The following is a 20,415-nucleotide window of genomic DNA, read 5'->3' as shown; positions in this document are numbered from 1 at the left end:
AGGAACTGCAGTTGTGCATGGCTGCTGTGCAAAGGCACAAGAGATGAGGAATGGTTTCCTGTCCCTTCACCCTTAGTGCATGCAGGGCCAATTCAGTGCCCACTGAAATCAGTGGAAAGACCCCAGGGACTTATGTGACAGTCAGATCAAACCTGACAGAATGGGATTTTCAAAGCCAGGTTTATAATCTTACAGTAATTTAAACTTCGCTTTGCAGGCTATGGTTCCTTTGAAGAGTCATTTTTCGAAGCTGATGCCATGAATCTTGAAAGTGCTTGAATTAACAAAAGAAAACAGAGCAAATATCTCATCTCACTCCCACCAAAGTCTGTGGTCCAAGAATTAAATGGGAAGAGGACCAGATTACCCAAATTAGCTGTATCAAAAGAATTCAATGTACATCTAATGAACTGAAATTCCGCCTGCTGATTTTGCTTCCCTCTATGTTATTGCTAATTCGATGTAGTCTGTTTCCCCCCAGCATTAGCAGAGTCACTCTGACTCTGACACTGCACTGCACTGCACATTCTGACCCCAGAACCCGAGGAAAGGAATTGGAGAGGATTATAATTTAATATACACTGATTTGTTCAGCATAAGATATACAGTATCAACAATTTCTGTTGGTGTTCATTCCTGAAGCACACACTGCAAAATTACAGCAATGCAGTAAACAAGAATGCAAAAGAAAATTATTCTAGCTATCTGGGTCCTGAAATTATTGCCAGATTAGGAGATATTTTAGAACCAAGAAAGCCTGATCCAGCATGCCTATCTGCCTCCAACCTGCAGCACTATTTGCTTTCACAACCTCAAACCCAATGTAATGGCCGAGGTCCTGGTCTTCTGTGCCACTCTAGTGGCACCAAGGAGTTGCAAAGCTTACCCAACAGAGGTGTCGGAGGAAACCCCAGGTGACAGAGAGCTGAAGGCATGGCTCTATGCTATACCCCCCCCCCATCATCCTCCAGTATAGGGGCATGCTGAGGATGGGGGGCTGATAGAAAGCAGTGGTATGGCTGGAGTGCAATATATTCAACAATCCCTGGCTAGCATAATGGCTGCTTTGGGATCGTTGTAGATAACTATAAATTTAGCATTGCTCTGGGAAGCAGGGAAGCGGGAGGGTGACACACGGAAATCTTTCCTTCCCTTCCTCACTAAGACTTAAAACACTACAGCGGCACAGCTACTGCAGTGCTTCAGTGTGCACACTACTTATGCTGACAAGAGCCATTCTCCCATCAATGTCAGTAATCCCCTCCCCGAGAAGCAGTAGCTAGGTCGATGGAAGAATTCTTCTGCCAACCGTTGCTGTCTACACAGTGACTTAGGTTGGCTTAATTACGTTGCTCAGAGGTGTGGATTTTTTTACACCCTTGACCGACATAGTTAAACTGACCTAATTTTCTGGTATAGACCAGGCTTTAGACCCTGCACCAAGCAGAACACATTTGTCCCTGTTGACCAGGGCCAATGAGATCTACTTTTATGTATTTTTCACTCCATGCATCTGATGAAGTGGGTTTTAGCCCATGAAAACTTATGCCCAAATAAATCTGTTAGTCTCTAAGGTGCCACAAGGACTCCTCGCTGTTTTTGCTGATACAGACTAACACGGCTATGCCTCTGAAACCTCATACCTTATGTTTATCTATTTCAACCCCTATTTCTCTCAATTTTCTTCATGTGAAACAACAACAAAAAAATTGCCAGTTGCAGGGGACCAATATCGCCTTAGCATGAGTTGTCATAGGTGGTGATCGATTGTTCCTCCTACTCCAGTTTTCTGTGCAAGACCAAACTGTGAACACTTATCTTGAAACTTCCAGTGCTTAAAAGCTTTGGATTTCAAAAAAAAAAACATTGCATAGCTAGAAATACTTTGCTCACAGAATGTTCATAATGTAATTGTGTTATTTAAAAGCACTTAAAAGCAACAAAAGGGGAAGAGGCTCACAGAACCAAAATTTAAAGCAATGCTTTGTTTTCCAAAACCAGATTTTTAATTATTGTTTATCACTAACGTAGGGTGGATTCTCTTAGTGAGATGAGGTAACCCCTCCAGAAATTGGTTTCAATAGTGTTCCACCTATTTATACCAGCTAAGGATTGGGACCGTTGACTTTTCAGCCACCTGCAGAGACAAAGAGGGATCTGACATTGTGTACCGATTTTTAGTGGAAGTGATCTGCTGGTTCGTATATGTCATGTGATATTCCGCTGTGTCTGCTCTGATTTAGTAATAAACATACCATAAAACAGCTTTACAAGCCAGGTCCCACTCTGCTTTCCAGCTTTTACTCATTAGGAGCATCGTTGCTTCAAGGAAGTTCAAGCTGCAGCACATTTAACATCTGCATTCCTTTGGCGTGTTTTGAAATTATTTAAAAACAGTTGGGGAGGGCTATTGGGGGGGGTGTGCTTGCTTCAAAGAGAAAGTGGATGAGCATGTAAGCTCCACATAACTATCCCTGGGAAGCAAATAAATTATTTTGTTTCCCAGTGGCTTATTTATATAACCCTCTAATTATTGCATAAGCATATTGCAGTGCTATGCCATGGGAAAATGTAAAGCTGTTAAGCAACTTAAATACCACTCCACCCTTTTCAGGCAGACAACATGATCATTAAGCAATTAACGCATGTTAAGCTATTTCCACTTTTTTGTCTTTGAAGCCTCTGGTTCAAAAATTTTGGTACAAAGTGTATCCCCATCAATTATCTCTTTTTGTTGGGGCATTTGTCTATTTCTAATCTCCATGACCCCCCCTTACCCCCTAATGAATCATGAAGCTGCACAGCATTTGAGACTATTGCAAAACCGGAGTGGATATTGTTTAAAAACACCCAGTCAGCATATGAGTCATATTTTGACATTTATCCCTGTTAGTTGACTTCAGTAGAGCTAATCTCATTTACACAAGCTGGCTGTACACATTGCAGAGTTCAATATGCCCATTACACATGACTGCTCCTTGAGGCCTAGCGAATGTAATGTGTTGGGAGCTGTTAGCTCAAGCCATTGTTGAGATATGGGATGGCAACAAGATATGGCAAGATTTTGCAGGTGTAAAAAAAGCACTTAATTTTTAAAAGTGAAATTCTCAGAAACAGCTGGTCTTATTCATATCTTGTCTTGGGGAGACCATGACAAATTTCAGGCAAAATCTCATCTATTTGTGGTAATAAGAAAAGAGAGGTCAAATTGCCTTGAAATTTGAAAAAGATTTTATAACCTCATCTGTTGGAGTCCAGTGGGGTTTCATTATAGGAAATGTAAGCACTTCATATGGTTTGCTTGTACTGATTTGAGTTCAGTATTCAGGCTATGGTTAATGGAATCTTTGGAATGCAATTGTTTTCATTGAGGGTGTGTCTTGGTATCTTCTGAACATGATATCATCAATAGCTTTAAGCTGAGGTATAGGCATAAATTTCCATAATCCTAGAATAGCCATGTCCACCACAAGTTAACGGATTCGGTGCAAGAACGGTGTTATCCATTGTGCCTTGACATCGGCACATCTGCAGGCTGAGCCCAACCTCGGAATCTATACACCTGCGAAACCCAACCTGCTGTTCAAAAAAAGCAAGAGCTGGAGAGAAAGTTCACTACACATTAAAGTATCAGAGGGGTAGCCGTGTTAGTCTGGTTCTGTAGAAGCAGCAAAGAATCCTGTGGCACCTTATAGACTAACAGATGTTTTGCAGCATGAGCTTTCGTGGGTGAATACCCACTTCTTCGGATGCAAGCAGTTAAAGACAACCACAAGAGAATTGTTCCATTTGGCTTTGTAAAGGCTTTGTAAAGGGTTATTACTTTTCAATTATGTCTAATTTTACATTTAGGGTTAAGGTAGGAGTGCATTTTAGTGATCCATTATTACAATAGATAGCAAGAAATCCAATTTTTTTCAAGAAAAGGCTTTTGTATTACAAAATGCGGACATTCTTCATGTTAGTTGCTCAATGCAATGCACTGTTGCTAACTCTCATGATTTTATTATCAGTATCCTGATGTTTGTTGCTTTATTTAATGTCCTAGCTCCTGGAGAGAGGATTATATAAGGATTTCAGCCTTTTTTTAAAAGGATGTTTCTAGCTTTCATGTTTGCAGAGAAATCCTTAAAAACATTACTTGACTGTATCCTGAAGGCTCAAAACACCCAGAATGCAAATGAAAAGAACCCAACATTTATTTTTTTTAAAACTCATGATTTTTAAGACAATCACATCCTTTTGTGGATCTGACTCCGTTTTTGAATGTCTGAAGTTGGCAGTACTGAAATGAGTTCAGTATTAATGGCTACACAGTTGTACACACCTTTTTGTTCCATTTGGTTGACATTTCAATTGACATTCTAAGTTATGAAGAGAGGAAAATGATTGCATATTGAGAGAAGCGGTAGAAGAACTGGTTTACATAAGGACTGGCTTTAATCTAAAAGCCAAACCTCCCTCAAGATTAAAAAAAAGTTTGGTTTATATATTAAAAAGCAGAGCTTGGTGAATAAACTGATTTTTCAGTTTGGTGTGACTTCCTAAAAAGAAAATATTTTGGTTTAGGTTGAAGTGAAACTGACACTTTTTGGTGAATCAATTAAGTCCATTTTGGGTCTCTTCCAGAGTGGGGATCTGAACCCAACTGGTCTAAAGGAGAAGTAGCAGCAATGGACCCAACTCACCACCAAGAGTCGTTTCATGAATAACCAAAACTGCTACTGTCAAATTCAGAGATCATTTTGGATTGGCCAAAAATGCAAAATACTTCAAGAGTGACTATGCCTGGCATATCTTTAACAGAACTCGGTGACATTTTTTGACCAAACCTTTTTTTTTTGGGGGGGGGCAAAACGTGCAGATTCAGTGACATGGAAACATTTTGCAAACTCGTGTCAATGTTGCTGGATTCTTTCAATTAAAAAAAAAACTAAAAGAAATTCAGAAAAAATCGGAATGTTTGGTTTTGACATTTTTGAAATGAAACTTTCGTGATCGGGACATGAGTGGTCACAGCAGGAGTCAGGTGAAGTCTGGTCAGAGTCCAAGATAGGCCAGAGGGCAAATTGAGAGTCAGGCAGGGCCAGAAGCTGGAGTCTAGGGTCTTTCACGAGCAGGGCCTGGAGAATAAACAGGCAGGCAGTTTATGTGGTTGCTCACACAGCTCCTCTTCATGGCTTCCTGGTTTATATACTGGTACTGGTGAATCAGGGAGTTGTCTAAGGCCACCAGTTTGGTCTTGCTGGGTGGTACTTCCTGCTGAGCCCAGCCTCAAAGAGTGGGCACCCATCCTAAGACTCTTGTGGCAAGGCAGAGGTGTCTGTGGCTCTGAATCGCCAGGTTCTAACAGGAACATTTCAGCTTTTTTATTCAGAATGATTTTGTTTTGAAATTTCTCCATAAGAGACCTGGAGATATTCTCACATGAAGCAGCAGAGATATGATCTGGACCTACATTATACACTTTCAGAATTACATCTTCCAATGTGATATCTACCTAGAGACAGCTGCTTCTGGAGACAGCCTGCTTTTTCACCCAGCTCACAGCCTGTAAGCAAGCTGACAAATACATGCGCTCCGATTACTTCCTGGGGTCTGCTTTTGGAAGAACACAACCAAATTAACTTTACCACGGCAATGCTTCCAGATGGCAGGGATATGGAAGGCACAGTAAGACTGATATTCAGTTGCTGTGCACCTTGGTGTAATCATTTACACCAGTGCAAAGTCACTGTAAGACACTACCATTATTATCTGCTGGCATTTCATGTCCATTTTGCACTGAGGTAAATCACTACACAATGTGCAGGGAAATAGACAATTCGGTACACTGTGTTAAGATGGATTCTTAAAAATAAAAATAACACCCGTCCTAGTAACTTTGGTTTACATATAATGATTTTGTAGCTGCATATAAATCCACAATAGAGGTGGTTGGAAAATAGGTGTTATTTCCTATGAAAACTTTGACTTTGTTGAAAAATTGAAAACTGAAAATTTTGGGGTTTTCAGCAACTGAAAAAATTTAGCTGAAATTTAGCCCAAACAAAACATTTTTTAGCCCCAAACTGCCAAATAATAGAAAACGTTCTGGTCTTTTAAACTGAAAACTTTCAGATTTCAAGTTTTCAGTAAACCAAAATTCATCAACCAAAATTGTGACCGAAAACTTGTATTCATGAGCAACACTGCATGCTGGTACCACAGGTAGTTCAACTGCACTCATGGGAAACAAACATTCTGCTGCTGTTACACACAGAATTATAAGGGAAGAGAAGTAGGCTACAAGGGACCCTCACAGGCATCATGTCCAGCCCCCTTCACTAAGTCAGGACCAAGTCAACCTAGACCATCCCTGACAGGTATTTGTCCAACCTATCCTTCAAAATCTCCAATGATGGGGATTCACAATCTACCTTGGAAGCCTATTCCAGAGTTTAAGTACCCTTACAGTTAGAACATTTCCCCTAATATCTAACCTAAATCTCACTTGCTGCAGTTTAAGCCCATTATTTCCTGTCCTATCTCCAGCAGACCCAGAGAACAGTTGGTCACCGTCATTTGTATAACCTCCCTTTACATATTTGAAGACTGTTATCTGGTCCCCCTTCAGTTTTCTTTTCTCAAGACTAAATATGACCAGTTTTTTCACCTTTCCTTAATGGGGCAGGTTTTCTCAACCTTTTTTCACTTTTTATTGCTCTCCTTTGGACTCTCTTCAATTCGTCCACAAAGTGCCCAGAACTGGACAGTACTCCAGCCGAGGCTTCAGCAGTGTTCTTGAGTAGAGCAGGACAGTTATCTCCCCCGGCTTACATACAACACTCCATCCAGTTAATATACCCCAGAATATCTGCCTTTTTCGCAACTGCATCACACTGTTATCTCATACCCACTACACCCCCAGAATCCTTTTCAGCAGTACTACCGCCTAGCCAGTTATTCCCCATTTTGTAGTTGTACATTTGATTTTTCCTTCCTAAATGAAGTACCTAGCACTTTATCTTTGTTGCAAGCAGCCTCTGAGGTGCAGAGGAATCTCCAGTAGCTGTCATAGGTATGTGCCTCTTCTTTGTAGGCCAACCGCTGGAGAGTCAGACAATCAGAGACACTTGAAGGGATCCAGCAGATTACAATGGTATATACCTGTAACTAGGTTTTACATGGAGGAGGGTCTGTTGTTAAAATTCTGAAGTGTCCAGTGAATTAAAAACAGAATAGAAATGTGTAGCTTGAGGGCCAGACCCTCAGCAGATATAAATTGATTTACACCAGCTGAGGAGGTGGCTCTGAATTTACAGACTGCTTCAGCATTCTTGACTGAGTTGTTGGCATGCTGCTCGTTAATGGAATATCATCCCCTGGCTTTGATTAGTGTTGACCATTGTGCTCCCGTGAATAAATAGCAGTCATCAAAGACAGAAAGGTGACCCCTTGTCATATGCGGTTCTCCCTCTGGTCCTTTCAAACCCCCAGATCATCCGCGTAGTCTCAACTTGAACCAAAGACACGCTGCTTTCTGTAGTGAGCTCGTGATGGAGATTATTGTAGTGAATAGTAACACTAGATGAGGTGCTATCTTCCTTTTTAATAAAGCCATTCAATTGGTCATGAATGGCTGAGTATTTTTGCTTGCGCTTGGGACTTAGATTTCAGCGCTGGGAATAGAGTGAATGGTAGCAATGACGAAGCTGGGATACAAAAAGAAAGGGAAAAAAGGGCAAAGGCCTGAAACCAACAGAGACAAGCAATTAGAAGGTGTATTAATATACGCTGGGCCAGGATGCAAAGAGGGAAGGAGTTATTGTTGTCAGAACCCTTTCCCCCCGCCATGAAAGGTAAAGGGGAGGGAAGTGAGTATTTGTCCTTCATGCAGTTGGAAGGCTGTGGTTGCAAAGAATAAAGGGAGCTTTTAGAACATGGCAGCTGCCTCAGACCCTGAAGCCATGGTACTTGATACTACAATCTAGCCTCTTAGCGTTTTTTGGCCAGCTTTTCAGAACAGCAGGGAAGGTATTCAGGATGAAGACAATAGCGAATGTCAAGAAAGAGAGGGGAAATCTAGAGTTTAAAAGGCTACTGAGTGACATGCAGACCAGATCAAAGGGAGAACTTTACCAGGTATTTATAATTATAATGCTAATAGAGGTTAATAGTAGAAACCAAAGCTAAAGGGCTGATGTCGTCCCAATCTTAAAAAAAAAATCTATATATTGTAGTTCAAGAGCCAGTCATTCATTCATTCATTCAATCACTCAATCGGGTTTTCTCTGTTTGTCAATGAAAGGGAAGTTTGTTGCAGGCAACATTTGAATTTCTTTGCTGTCCAAGATAGTTAGTGGGTATTTTAGAGGAAAAGCACAAGATGGGGCTCATGTATAGTCGTCTGAGAATCAGATCCAGAATTATTTTACAATAAAACTGGCTCTTGGGGTGGGATTTTTATGTTTGTTTGTTTTAAAAATAGGGAAATTCGATTTATTCCCAAGGGATTCCTAAACTGCATCGAGTTTAATCTCTAAAAGTTTGGGGCCCTCCAAAGAGCTCAGCACCTGTTAGGCAGATAAATAAGGGCCAGATTTTCTTGGTGCTAAATTATTTTGCAAATCTGGTCTTTTCAATATAAAACCCCTATGTTCTCCCTCCCCCTTTCAATTCCTTCCCCCAGAGCCCACAACCTCATAGATACAAGGACTTCCTACAGGAGATTCTCCATACTCATTTTAAGGAAACATTTTGTTTATTGTTGGTTGTTTGCTGAGACATGTCATAGGGGTATGTTGAAATAAATGCTTGCAAAAATCCCTTATGCAATAAGAACTAAAATAAGAACTAAACTGAAACAAAACTAGCTATGCCCAGAATAACTTCTTGTAATATAGCTTGCAGGGCCAGCTCCAGCTTTTTTGCCGTCCCAAGCAAGACCCGGACGTGCCGCCCCAACAACGGACGGATTGCCGCACCTTTCTATTGCCTGGAGCCGGCCCTGATAGCTTGGCATAATTGATCTTATTTGCAAAACTCTTCTGATGACATGTAATGCCAACTCTAGAGAAACGCAACATACTATGTTTGGAAGAACACACACATACATGAGGGACCAGATCCTGCGAACTGGGGAGAAGGGGGCTAGCACCCAGGCAGCGGAAACAGTGCGGGGACTGATGTATGTTTTCCTACGGTATCTCATGGAGGTGAGGGGCTAGATTAGGGTGACCAGACGTCCCAATTTTATTGGGACTGTCCCGATATTTGCTTGTTTGTCCCGCGTCCCGACCGATGTTAGGTCGGGCCCCTAGACACACAAGCAAAGGCTCCCCTACACAGGCGGAGCCTAGGGTGACCAGATGTCACCCTTTCCTGACTCCACACCCTCCTTCCCCCATTGGATCCCTCCCCAAATCCCCGTCCCCAGCCCTGACCCCTCACTGCCCCATTGGATCCCTCCCCAAATCCCCGCCTCTTCCCCAAGCATTGGAGGGAGGCCCAGGAAACGCAGGGGAGCACGGGGCCGGGGTGAGTGTGAGTCCGGCCTGGCCCTGAGTGCAGGCAGGACTCGGGCGGGGCGGTACCTGGAGGAGGAGCAGGGAGGCGGCCCGCGGGAGCAGCCGGCGGCTGTTCTCCCCAGCTGGGCAGCAGGACGCGGGAACAGCCACTGCTGCAGCTCCCATTGCTGCGGCGGGAGGAAGCGGCCGCTGGCCAAGCACGTGGTGCTCGGCGGCTGCGGCTCTGGTGCCCAGGGTGCGAACTCCCCGAGCACGGGCCTGCTGCGGGGACCCAGCAGGGCGCACGCTGCACCCAGCCCCTGGCCATTCGCATCTGGGCTGGCTGCCCAGCTGGTGCAATCCCGCAGGCGGCCCCTGGGCGGAGGCAGCGGCAGCCCCATTTGTTCCCCTGTGGGACCCGGAGGAGGGACGGGGGGGCCTGGGGCCTGCTGCCCCCACTCCAGGGCCACCCACGGGATTGCACCAGCTGGTGCGGGGGTGGGGGTGGGCGCTCTGGTGGTTTTCTTTTTTTTTTTTTGCTCCCCCCCCTCCCCCCGCATCCCGATATTTCAGTTTTGACATCTGGTCACCCTAGGCTAGACTATCCAGTGGGGAGCAGGAAGGGACAGCGCTCATCTCCCCGTCGTCTTTCGCTCGGCTGGCAATAGTGGCTGCGCTAGTTGGGGTTGGTGGGCAGGGAGTATTCAGGGGTGACGTAGTGTATGCCCCCAGCTGGCCGGGAGAGTTGACTGCTCGTGTGATTCCCTGGCTCAGTCCAGTCCTGCCTTCCACCACATTGGGTCCTTGCAGAGACATCTGGCCCAGGGCAGGGACAGTGGATAAAGCAACCGCACCTGGGCAGGAGGTGTCTGTGCAGAGGGTTTCAGCTGCTGAGTGGGGGAAGCACAGGGCACCCACTGCCAAAGAACTGTTGTAGGAACATCAGGAGGACCTGTTGGGATGCCCCTTCCCAGCGAGGAGCCAGTAGCTCCCCCTCATATCCCTCCTCTCCTCCATACACAATGAGCTTTCCCCCCACCTCTGTGAATAGACCACAAAAACCTACCCAAACCTTCACCCCAAATTTTGCAGGCGTTGGCTGTTTAGACTGTTCGCTCTTCAGAGCTGGGACTGGCTCTTCGTACGTGTTTCTACAGTGCCTGGCTCCAGTCTCTGCAGGGACCTTTCGGCACTACAGGCTGAACTCCTCTAATCCAGCACTCCCCTGGTCCAGCACGTCCGTGGTCTGGCATAGGCGCTGACTCCATGAATGCTCCGGGGCTGGAGCACCCACAGGGAAAAATTAGTGGGTGCAGAGCATCCACCGGCACTGAGCTCCCACCTCTGCTCCCTCCCCCCACACCTCTCGCATGCCGGCGGCCCTGCGCTTACCAACTCCTCCTCCTCCCTCCTAGCACTTCTGGAGCTCCGCGAACAGCTGATTTGCTGCGTTCAAACTCTGGGAGGGAGGGGAAAGACCCCTCCCCCCGCACCTCTACTTCCCGTGCCTATGGAGACACGCTGGCACTCTGCCTTGACCTCCCATGGTTCGGCAAATTCTCTGGTTCGGCACCAGTCAGGTCCCAAGGGTGCCAGACTAGAGCAGTTCAACCTGTAAATGGAGATCCGAGTGGGGTTCAGTCGGGCTCCTGCATAGCCTCAGCAGGGGTTAGACAGCTGGAGAGATTTTAAATATTGGAGCCAGTTTCACAAGTAAAATCCTCTTTCTTTCTTAACAAAGCTCTTAAGATCAAGCTTAAACTTAAGTCTCTGTTTAAGTCCCGTTGGTGTAATTGGGATTGGCTCTCTGAGCTAAGAGGTGAAAACATTATCTAATGTGCTTAAATGCTTTGCTGACTCAGGACCCAGGATACCGTTTTGCTGGAAAAGCAGCACAGGTGTGAAAAGCTTTCATTGCTAAGAGCTTGCCCAAGAAGTCAGTGTTCAGGTCTGAGTTAGGCTTTGGCTAGAGTTCCGATCTGAAGCTGAACCCAGGCTAAGGTTTGGATTTGTCAGCACCAGACACCTCTGAGAGATTCAATCAACATTTCAGGCCAAACAGTGGAAATCTCGCAACATCAGCTGGTCTGATCTCATTTTGGGCCGTATCCAAGCAGCATGCAGAGAAGAGGCCCCTTCTCGTTTGGGATATGACCAGGAGCCAAAGCTGCAGGAGCTAAAACAAGTTCAGATCTGGGAAAGGGGGTCTCAACATGAATCAACTACAGTAGCCCCTCGGAGTTACGAATACTTTGGGAATGGAGATTGATCACAACTGAAGAAAATGCTATGGCTGTTCTTTCAGAAGTTTGCAGCTGAACATTTTACTTAATACAGCTTTGAAACTTTACTATGGGGAGGAGGGATAGCTCTGTGGTTTGAGCATTGGCCTGCTAAACCCAGCATGGTGAGTTCAATCCGTGAGGGGGCCATTTAGGGAGCTGGGGCAAAAATCTGTCTGGGGATTGGGCCTGCTTTGAGCATTGGGTTGGACTAGATGACCTCCTGAGGTCCCTTCCAACCCTGATATTCTATGATTTGGTTCATTTAAGAAGAAAAATGCTTCTTTTAAGTATCTTAATTTAAATGAAACAAGCACAGAAACAGTTTCCTTACCTTGTCAAATCTTTTTTTTAAACTTTCCTTTTTTTTTCAGTAGTTTATGTTTAACAGAGTACTGCATTTGTAGTTGCTGCTGCTTCTTTTCCTTTTTTTCTTTTGGTCTCTGCTGCTGCCTGATTGCATACTTCTGTTTCCAAAATGAGGTGTGTGGTTGACTGGCCAGTTCGTAACTCTGATGTTCGTAACTCTGAGGTTCTACTATATTAATTCTGAGAGTGGGGGAGATGTGCGATTCCATTCTAGTTCCATCTGTGTTCCATCTATATCTGCCTTAAAGCCACTCCTTTTTTAAAGGAATTAAGAAAACTTGCCATTACTGCATTTCCAAATACCTTCATGGTAAATATAAAGGTTAAGCAAGAGTAAACAAACAACTGACTTGATTAATAGCTAACAGCTGAGAAGTGAATCGGATAGTGATACTTCCCTTTCTGTGGTGGTCCAGAAAGAGATGCCATTTGAAAGTTACTGCTCAGTATGCTGATGGCAATTGATGTGCCAGATTTCCTTAACGATTCATCCTTTTGTCCAGTGTTCTCATTTGGCTGATTTGTTATTTGGTAGAATCATCTTATGTGATCAGTGTTCACAATACCCTTGGTATCTGAAGGCACTACGTAAAGGCAGTTACTTTCAGCACAGACATATTCATGATTTCCTTGGGAAAAGCTCAGTGACTGATCATTACATAAATCCATGGTGCGCCCCCACCTTGAATACTGGGTCCAGTTCTGGTAGCCCCCTTCTCAAAAAGGATATAGTGGAAGTGGAAAAGGTTCAGAGAAGGGCAACAAAGCTAATCAAGGGTATGGAATGGCTTCCATCTGAAGAGAGACTAAAAAGATTAGGGCTTTTCAGCTTAGAAAATAGACTGCTAAGAGGGGATATTATAGAAGTCTATAAAATCATGAACGGTGTGGAAAAAGTGAATAGTGACGTATTATTTACCCTTTCCCACCACACAAAAGTCAGGGATCACTCGATTAAATTAACAGGCAGCGAGTTAAATACAAAATATGAGTGAGTTTTTTTTCCACACAGAGAACAGTTAACCTGTGGAACTCATTGCTATTGGATGTTGTGATGGCCAAAAGTATAACTGGTTTCAAAAAAGAAGTTCACGGAGGATAGGCCACCAGTGGCTATTAGCCAAGATGGTGATGGATGCAAACCCATGTTTAGGGTGACTCTAAACCTCTCACTGCCAGAAGCTGGGAGGGAAAGACAGGAGTGGTAGATCACACCAACTGCCCTGTACTGTACACTCCCCGGAAGCTCTGGTACTGGACGCTGTTGGAGACAGTATACTGAGCTGCATGGCCCATTGGTCTGACCCAATATGGAAGTTTTTGTGTTCTTATTACTTTGGTCTCCCATTGAACTTCCTTGATCTCCAGCAGCATGACATTTTGGGCTTTCCAAACATTAATTGCCTAAAGTGTGGAAGTGAGATTCTCCTTCTGAATTAACCTAAAAAGCTGACAAATTGCCCATGACATCACACTGTGTTGGAAGAATGAGGTTAATAATTGGTGGTGTTAGCATCTCCCTGACACTGTAGCATTCATTGGCTCTTTCAGTGTCATCTTCACTGCAAATGCTTGTCTTGCAACTCCGGTCCGTGCATTCCTGAAGAGGCAAAGAAGGAGTGAACTTATTTGGTTTGGTTTCCAGGGAACTGCCTGCACCTTGACCTAGCAGAATACCCAGCAGACTTTATCTGTGGAAGGCTTATCTCCTTAGGATCCAGGTAGGATATTACTGATTCCCTCTGTTGGTAGCTCTTCTGGAAAAGGAGAGCATGACTCTTTCCGAAAGGCAGCTTGCAGCTTGTGCTGAGAGCTGGAGGCCAAGCATCTCACTTGGCTATAGGAGAGCCTTCTTTATGTCTCAGACATGGCAAATGTAGCAGAGGAGCCTAAAAAAAAGTCCTCTTTTCAGTACTCTCAATTGTATTTGAATCTAGGATCCCAGATGGTGGCCGTATCATTTTTAAGCATTAGTATTAAAAAAAAAATCAGAGCAGAAATGTATCATTTTTTTTATCTTCACTCACTTTGGAAAAAATAATATTCTCCTCTGGTCTCAGACTTCAGGACACAGGGATGGTTTGTGAGGGCAATGCAGGTGTTACAAGGCAGGAGGAGCAAACCCTCCAACCTTCCTGACAGAAGGTGGTGTAGGTAGGTGTGACATATTGCTGGCCTGCCCCAGGAGCATCCCAGGGATGGAACTGTGACTCAGGGAGCCATACTGCCCTCGCTGCTACACTGTGCTCCTATGGGGTCAATCATTTCCTGCTGCTATAATCATGTCTTCAGGTATCATGGAATTTACTACCCCTGGTGTGTTGGGGCAGAGGTCCCCAAACTGTAGGGCGTGTTCCCGAGGCAGGCATGGAGGAACGTCTGGGCAAGGGGGTGCGACGGGGCCCGGATCAGCCCCCACGGGGGATGGGGAGGGAATGCCACCCAGCCCCTTCCCACCCCCAGCTCTGCTCCACTCCCACCCTGGGGCCTGGCTCCACTCATGGCCCCACCCCCAGCCTCGGCCACTGGATGCAGCTCTGTTCCCAGGCCAGGGCTGAGGCTGGGGGTGGGGGCAGGAGTGGAGCTGCACCTGGCCGCAGGACCGGCTACTGGCCACCACTGCTGCCCAGCTGTGGCTCTACTCCCACCCTCAGCCCCTGGCTGTGGCCCTGCTCTCAGCCCCAGACCCACCCCCAGCTGTGGCCCCAGTACTCCTGTCTGCATCCCCTCCCGCCCTGAGCCGTGGACCCGCTCTCAGCCCCGGCTCTGAGGGATTGGAGGGGAAGGCACAGGCAGGGGGATAATGAGGGGTGCCACCCTCAAAAGTTTGGGGACTGCTGTGTTAGGGGAAGGAGTCTTTGTTCATTCACCCCTGACACCCATCTGCTCTGGTGGGAGAGTGACCAAGTGCACGCCACTTCTAACCCCTGCACCCCCAGGCAAACAACACAGTTTGTGGAAAGCAAAGGGCAGGAACCGCAAACGCTAGTGAAGGGAATGCAGAGGTTTGATTTGAAGGGATGTTCACAAGTCCTTTTTTTGCAGTATTCGCCCAGGCTCACTCAGCACGTGCAAAGTTTGGGTTTGGACAAGATCTCCGTGTTTGGATATTGAGTATCTGAATATAGACTGCCTGTCCCTCTTCTTCCTGTTATCCACATTGGATCCTATTTAACTCTGCCACCTCAGTAGTTCTTTCTCTGTTCAAAGGAGGGAAACAAGAAGGACATGACCATGGGTCTAACAAACACTCAGCTTATCCATTCAAATATTAGCCCTGTGGGCTCCACAGGTCAAAGACAGCCCAGAATCCGCTCCCTCTGTGGTCCCAGCATGGCTCTAAGATGGCTAATGAGATCTGAAGACTGATCTGTCATTCTGTGCTGGGCTGGCAACTGTGTTCATTCCCTGAGAGAGTTGCTGAGTCTCTGAGATAGATTTCAGCGGAGGTAGGGGATATGCTGACAGTCAAGGAAAAAGGGAACGGGGGCTGAATTTGAGGTATTCCAAACTTGAAAAATATTCTGGTTTGGTCTAAGGTTCAGGATGCTCCTAATTTTCTTTGAACGGGTTTTCCCGTACTTGGTAGAAACAAAATGAAGCACGTAGCTTTGGAACAATGTTGAGTAAGAGAAGGACAAAGGGGAAGAGTGGATTGAGACGGGCAGAGACATAGAGATGCTGATATGGTTATAGATATGGCCTCCTTTAGAGAAGCTCAGATAAGTTCTTTGTATCCCACAGCTGAAAATGTTCTCGAAGAGTAAAGCTGACTCCTGTGGAGAAACTCAGCACAAGAACTGTGCATCACTTTAGTCCCACTGAAGATCTGAAAATAAGACTTTAGAGGTGCTTAGGCTTTAAGCTGGCCCTCTACAAGGGGGTAGATTTCACCCCAACATGGTGTGAAGGATGGAGGAGCCAGCCCTACCCTTAGTTAATGGTGCAACTGGTTTCAGGGGGAAGGGCAACAGACCAGGGCAGATGGCGGGACTGCAGGGGACAATCAGCGGAGCTGGAGAAAGTGAGGCAAAAGAAGCAAAAGAGAGAAAATGCGACGGGGTGAAATGAAGATGGGATATGAATGGCAGGCAAGCGGGCGTGGAAAGGGTGAGAAGTAGCGTTGGACGACATGGGGACTGGAGACAGAGAGTTGAGTTCTGACTGCATGGAACTTGAACCCCAAGATTCTTTTCTGGGAATGAATTTCAAACCTAGGATGTTTCAATGAACAAGTTCTTCCGATCCTGGCATGCAATATGCATAGACAGTGAAGAGTGGTCACTGTCCCCACTATGCTGTCTACTGCATGCTAGGGACAAATGCAAAGCACTTGGCTTTTTAAACCTGCTTTTCAGTTATTTATTTATTCATTTATTTTCACTTCTTTTCCCAGGCACTTGTTTCCTTCTGGGTGAGCCAGTTTAAACCGGATCCTGTAGGGCGAGAGCGCCCTTTCTCACCAAACAAACCCTTTGACTGGAAAGCCAATGCCTTTAAATAGGTTTCTGAAAACCTTTTTTCCCCCTTGGCTGCTTCTATATTTTTGTCAGCTGATGTTATGGACAAAAAGCTGCCTCTCCCTCTGTCCAGGACAGTCAGTAAGAGAACGTCTCAGGAGCTGCTGACACATTTACTTTGGCAGGAAGGTTCCAGCACACCATGCTATTTCAGTGGCTCTCTTCTCTCATCAGTGGGAGATGTAAAAAAAAAAAAAAAAACCCAACCCAAGAAGATAGCCCCTTTTTAGGATGGGTTTATTTTTATCCTGTTGGAAGACTATCTCGTTCTCCTAATCCTTGTATGGTGCTTCAGTAATATTGATGGGAGTTCAGTGTGTGGTTGAGAAACAGCATTCGGGTAAAATTATAATGATATTTAGTACTTACAGGCCATCTGAGGATTTCTAAATATTAAGGAACCTGGAAGTTTTATATCCCTCAGCATCTATACACCACCCCACTCCTGAAGTGGGTCCTACTACCCATTGTTCTATGTCTGTTACACATACTCATTTGTACCTGATCCACAGAAGATCTATATCTGCTTCAGCTGCAATCTAAGATACTATCTGTCCTTCAAATCAAGCTGAAGAGGCTTACACTAAAGTTCTGGAGAACATGGGTTCAAACCCTGGTGATGACCAAGACAATGGTCACAGCACATGTACTATAGCAGCGACCAGCCCCTATGGCCAGCTGAGTGCAGATAATGCAACTGTGGTTGGACTTTGAATGGCTGGAGGGAGGGTCCACACAAAACCCTTCACTGATGGAGGCTGCTAGGCCACCAATCCCCTGACTTATTTGGAGCACTGATCCTTCAAACTCTGGTTTACATGTTGGCAGCTCTGTACAGCACCCAACCCAATTTAGCTCCAGTTCTTCTGCCGCAGGAGAATGAAGACTCTGGGGTTGCCAAATGTCCCTGCTTTTTATGTAAGGGAACCAATTCAGTTTTGAATGATCCAAAGAACCCTCTCACTCCCCATCCCCCAGAGCCTGAGGCCAGGTCTGTACAGAATGGGGAGACTATAGAGTAGCTGGGAAGGGCTAGTGTTGTTGGTTTTGGTAGAGCCATTCACTCTGCCTGAGGCAATCTACCTATGACAGGCACAAAGCTCAAGTGTGTGTACGGGAGAGTCTCAGCTCTTGATTATCCACAGCCCCACAAATCCAACATTGCTAAAGAAAGACATTTCCTGTATCTCCAACACTAGCCATCCTATATCAGACAGATATCAGACTTCTCTGGATATCTCCTGCCCCTGAAATATTTGGATAAACAGAGTATATGATCTTGGGATTGTGTTTGAGGGGGAAAGGCTCCTTGCACTCTTTCTCCTCTTAGCACACCCATTACACTTTCACCATGACCACCTTGGCATCACATGACTGCAGAGGCATCTATCTGTCCCTTGCTGCACCATTCAGTCATCCTCAGAATTAGCTGTGTCAATGCACAACCAGGTTATGTAGTAATAGAATCATAGGGTTAGAAGGGACCAAAGGGTCATCTTGTCTAACCCCATGCCAAGATGCAGGATTTTTTTGTGTCTAAACCGTCCAAGATAGATGACAAATAAGAGGCTAGGCTGCTAACCCCACCCCTCTTCAGAACGTGAATAGAGGCAGCCTCTGTGCAAACAACTCCAAGCAGCGCCGATGATTTTCCTCAGTTCTGATCTGCTGTAACACCTCATAGTAGTACAGCAGTTCCACTGTAGGGGGTAGGCAGATACTCACATGAGACTGGAATGAGATCACCTACAGTGATCACTTACACTAGAGTGGAGACACCAAAAACATTTTCTACCTTGGGTGGCAAAACACTTAAGCCCAGCCTTGGCAGGACTATCATTGGGGCGTTAAAATTGAACTTTGGAGCACAACTGAATTTGAGTATCAGAGGGGGAGCCAGGTTAGTCTGGATCTGTAAAAGCAGCAAAGAGTCCTGTGGCACCTTATAGACCCACATGCATCCGACAAAGTGGGTATTCACCCACGAAAGCTCATGCTCCAATATGTCTGTTAGTCTATATGGTGCCACAGGACTCTTTGCTGCTTTAACTAAATTTAAGTGTAAGTTTCGAGAAGCGAAAGGGAAATATGTTGGCAGAAATTCCCTCCAGACAGTGGTGTGTTGTTATGCCCATGAGTAGCCCTATTGAAGTAATTGGCTAATGTGAGTAAGAGATTCGAAGCTCATTGAAGTCAATGAGATCAGGCCCCATATGAATTTAGATTGGCCACCTTGTTATTTCTTTTGCGTTCGCGGTCATTAATATTTGTGTGATGACTATTGCGAATGGTCACAGAAGTGCATGCCATGAGAGCAATAGCAGACGCCGTATGCTTTTATGCGTACTAGCCATTACGGGGCAGGTGATACTTATGAAAAACCTAACTCTCATTTCCCCTGAGGTGTCTTTATAACCGCTCCTTTATGCAGCTTGAGGGATGTAAAGTGGATGCAGCTGGAAAGCCTCCTTCTACTGACCACGGCATGCAGGAGCCACTCTACCTGTAGGCAAAGTAGGCAGCTGCCTAGAGTGGCAGATATCTGGGCAGCAGCCTAGGTCAGTAGATTTGGCCTGGCCTCCCCCTCCATGGTTCACCAGCTCTGTATCTCTTTTACTCACAGAAGTTGGTCTAATAAAAGACATTATTTTGCCCACCTTGTCTCTCTCATATCTTGGGACCGGCACGACTACAACAACAGTCTTCTGGTCTCTCTCGGGCAGCTCTGACTCACCAGGTCTCTCTCTCCCTCTAGAGCCCATGTGCCCTCTTTTCAGCCCAGTTGGAGTGAGCTGATGAGTCAAGGTGCACTGGCCCTGCTCCCTCTGAAAGGCCCAGGGTTACCTTGTGACAGGAGCCTTAAAGTGGCTATAAATACATACTAGGCAGTGTGGCCTAGTATTTAGTACACTGAGACTTGGAAGATCTGGGGTTCACTGCTAGATTACTCTGGGCAAGTCATTTCACTTCTTTGGCTCAGTTTCCCCATCTGTAAAATGGGTATAGCGATACTGACCTTTTGGGGGCAAGAGATGTGCCAACGATATGCGCTATACAAGAGCAAGGAATTGAAATTTAAATTAAAAACAAAAAACTAGAGCGTTAACAATTTGTCCTACAGAATAAAGTTGTGGATTGTGACACACAGCTATGCAACATCAGAAAGCGATGTCACAATGAAATATTCTCATGTCGCGTTATGCTGTGTAATATCACCATGCCCAAAGTTAATTCTGAACCCAGTAAAATCATTTTGGGCCACAATAGTTTAGGTGGATGACCAACCTAGGAACACCTGCACATCTCAGTCCTTTATATAGTACAGTGCAGAACTCTGTGTGCGGGGTGAGGTGGGAGGGAGCCGATACAAAAGCACTGGGCTGGGGATACAAAAGCAATCCACCTCCTCTTTGAATGTGTAAACAAATAAAATGTGTAAGGCATCCCTTTAACTCTTTTCTTTGCATCAGAGTCCTTTTTCATGTATTCCATTGCACATCCTTCCAAGACAGTAGCCGCTTATGCTTGGGAGAGAACAGTTTTAATGATTCAGGAAATGAACCATTGGACTCCAAGGCCTACCATGTCGTTACTTTTATATGGTCAGCCTTGGATTTAAAGATTTGGTGATTTTTTTCCCAATACTAATCTGATTGTTTATTTTTTTCTTTTTTGTTGGTTTTTCTAACAATCAGTGTTTCCAAGACATTTTAAACATTTACTTATATTTAATATCGAGAAACAAGGTCTCTTTGA

The 20,415-nt window shown here is 45.2% G+C and overlaps 1 long non-coding RNA gene across 1 annotated transcript in view; it reads right to left on the bottom strand.

Moving 5' to 3' along the window:
* Window positions 1–19,428, bottom strand: part of LOC120401693 — a 30,654-nt gene extending 11,226 nt beyond the window's left edge. Inside the window, exon 1 of the long non-coding RNA XR_005596652.1 lies at window positions 19,317–19,428. This is a non-coding gene — a long non-coding RNA (uncharacterized LOC120401693). The remainder of the gene's footprint in view (window positions 1–19,316) is intronic.
* Window positions 19,429–20,415: the final 987 nt, after the last annotated feature.

Source organism: Mauremys reevesii, linkage group 3 (assembly GCF_016161935.1).
Source record: "Mauremys reevesii isolate NIE-2019 linkage group 3, ASM1616193v1, whole genome shotgun sequence".
Lineage (NCBI taxonomy): Eukaryota > Metazoa > Chordata > Testudines > Geoemydidae > Mauremys > Mauremys reevesii.
Note: the sequence above shows the minus strand (reverse complement) of the source record. Positions and strands in the feature narration are given on the sequence as shown.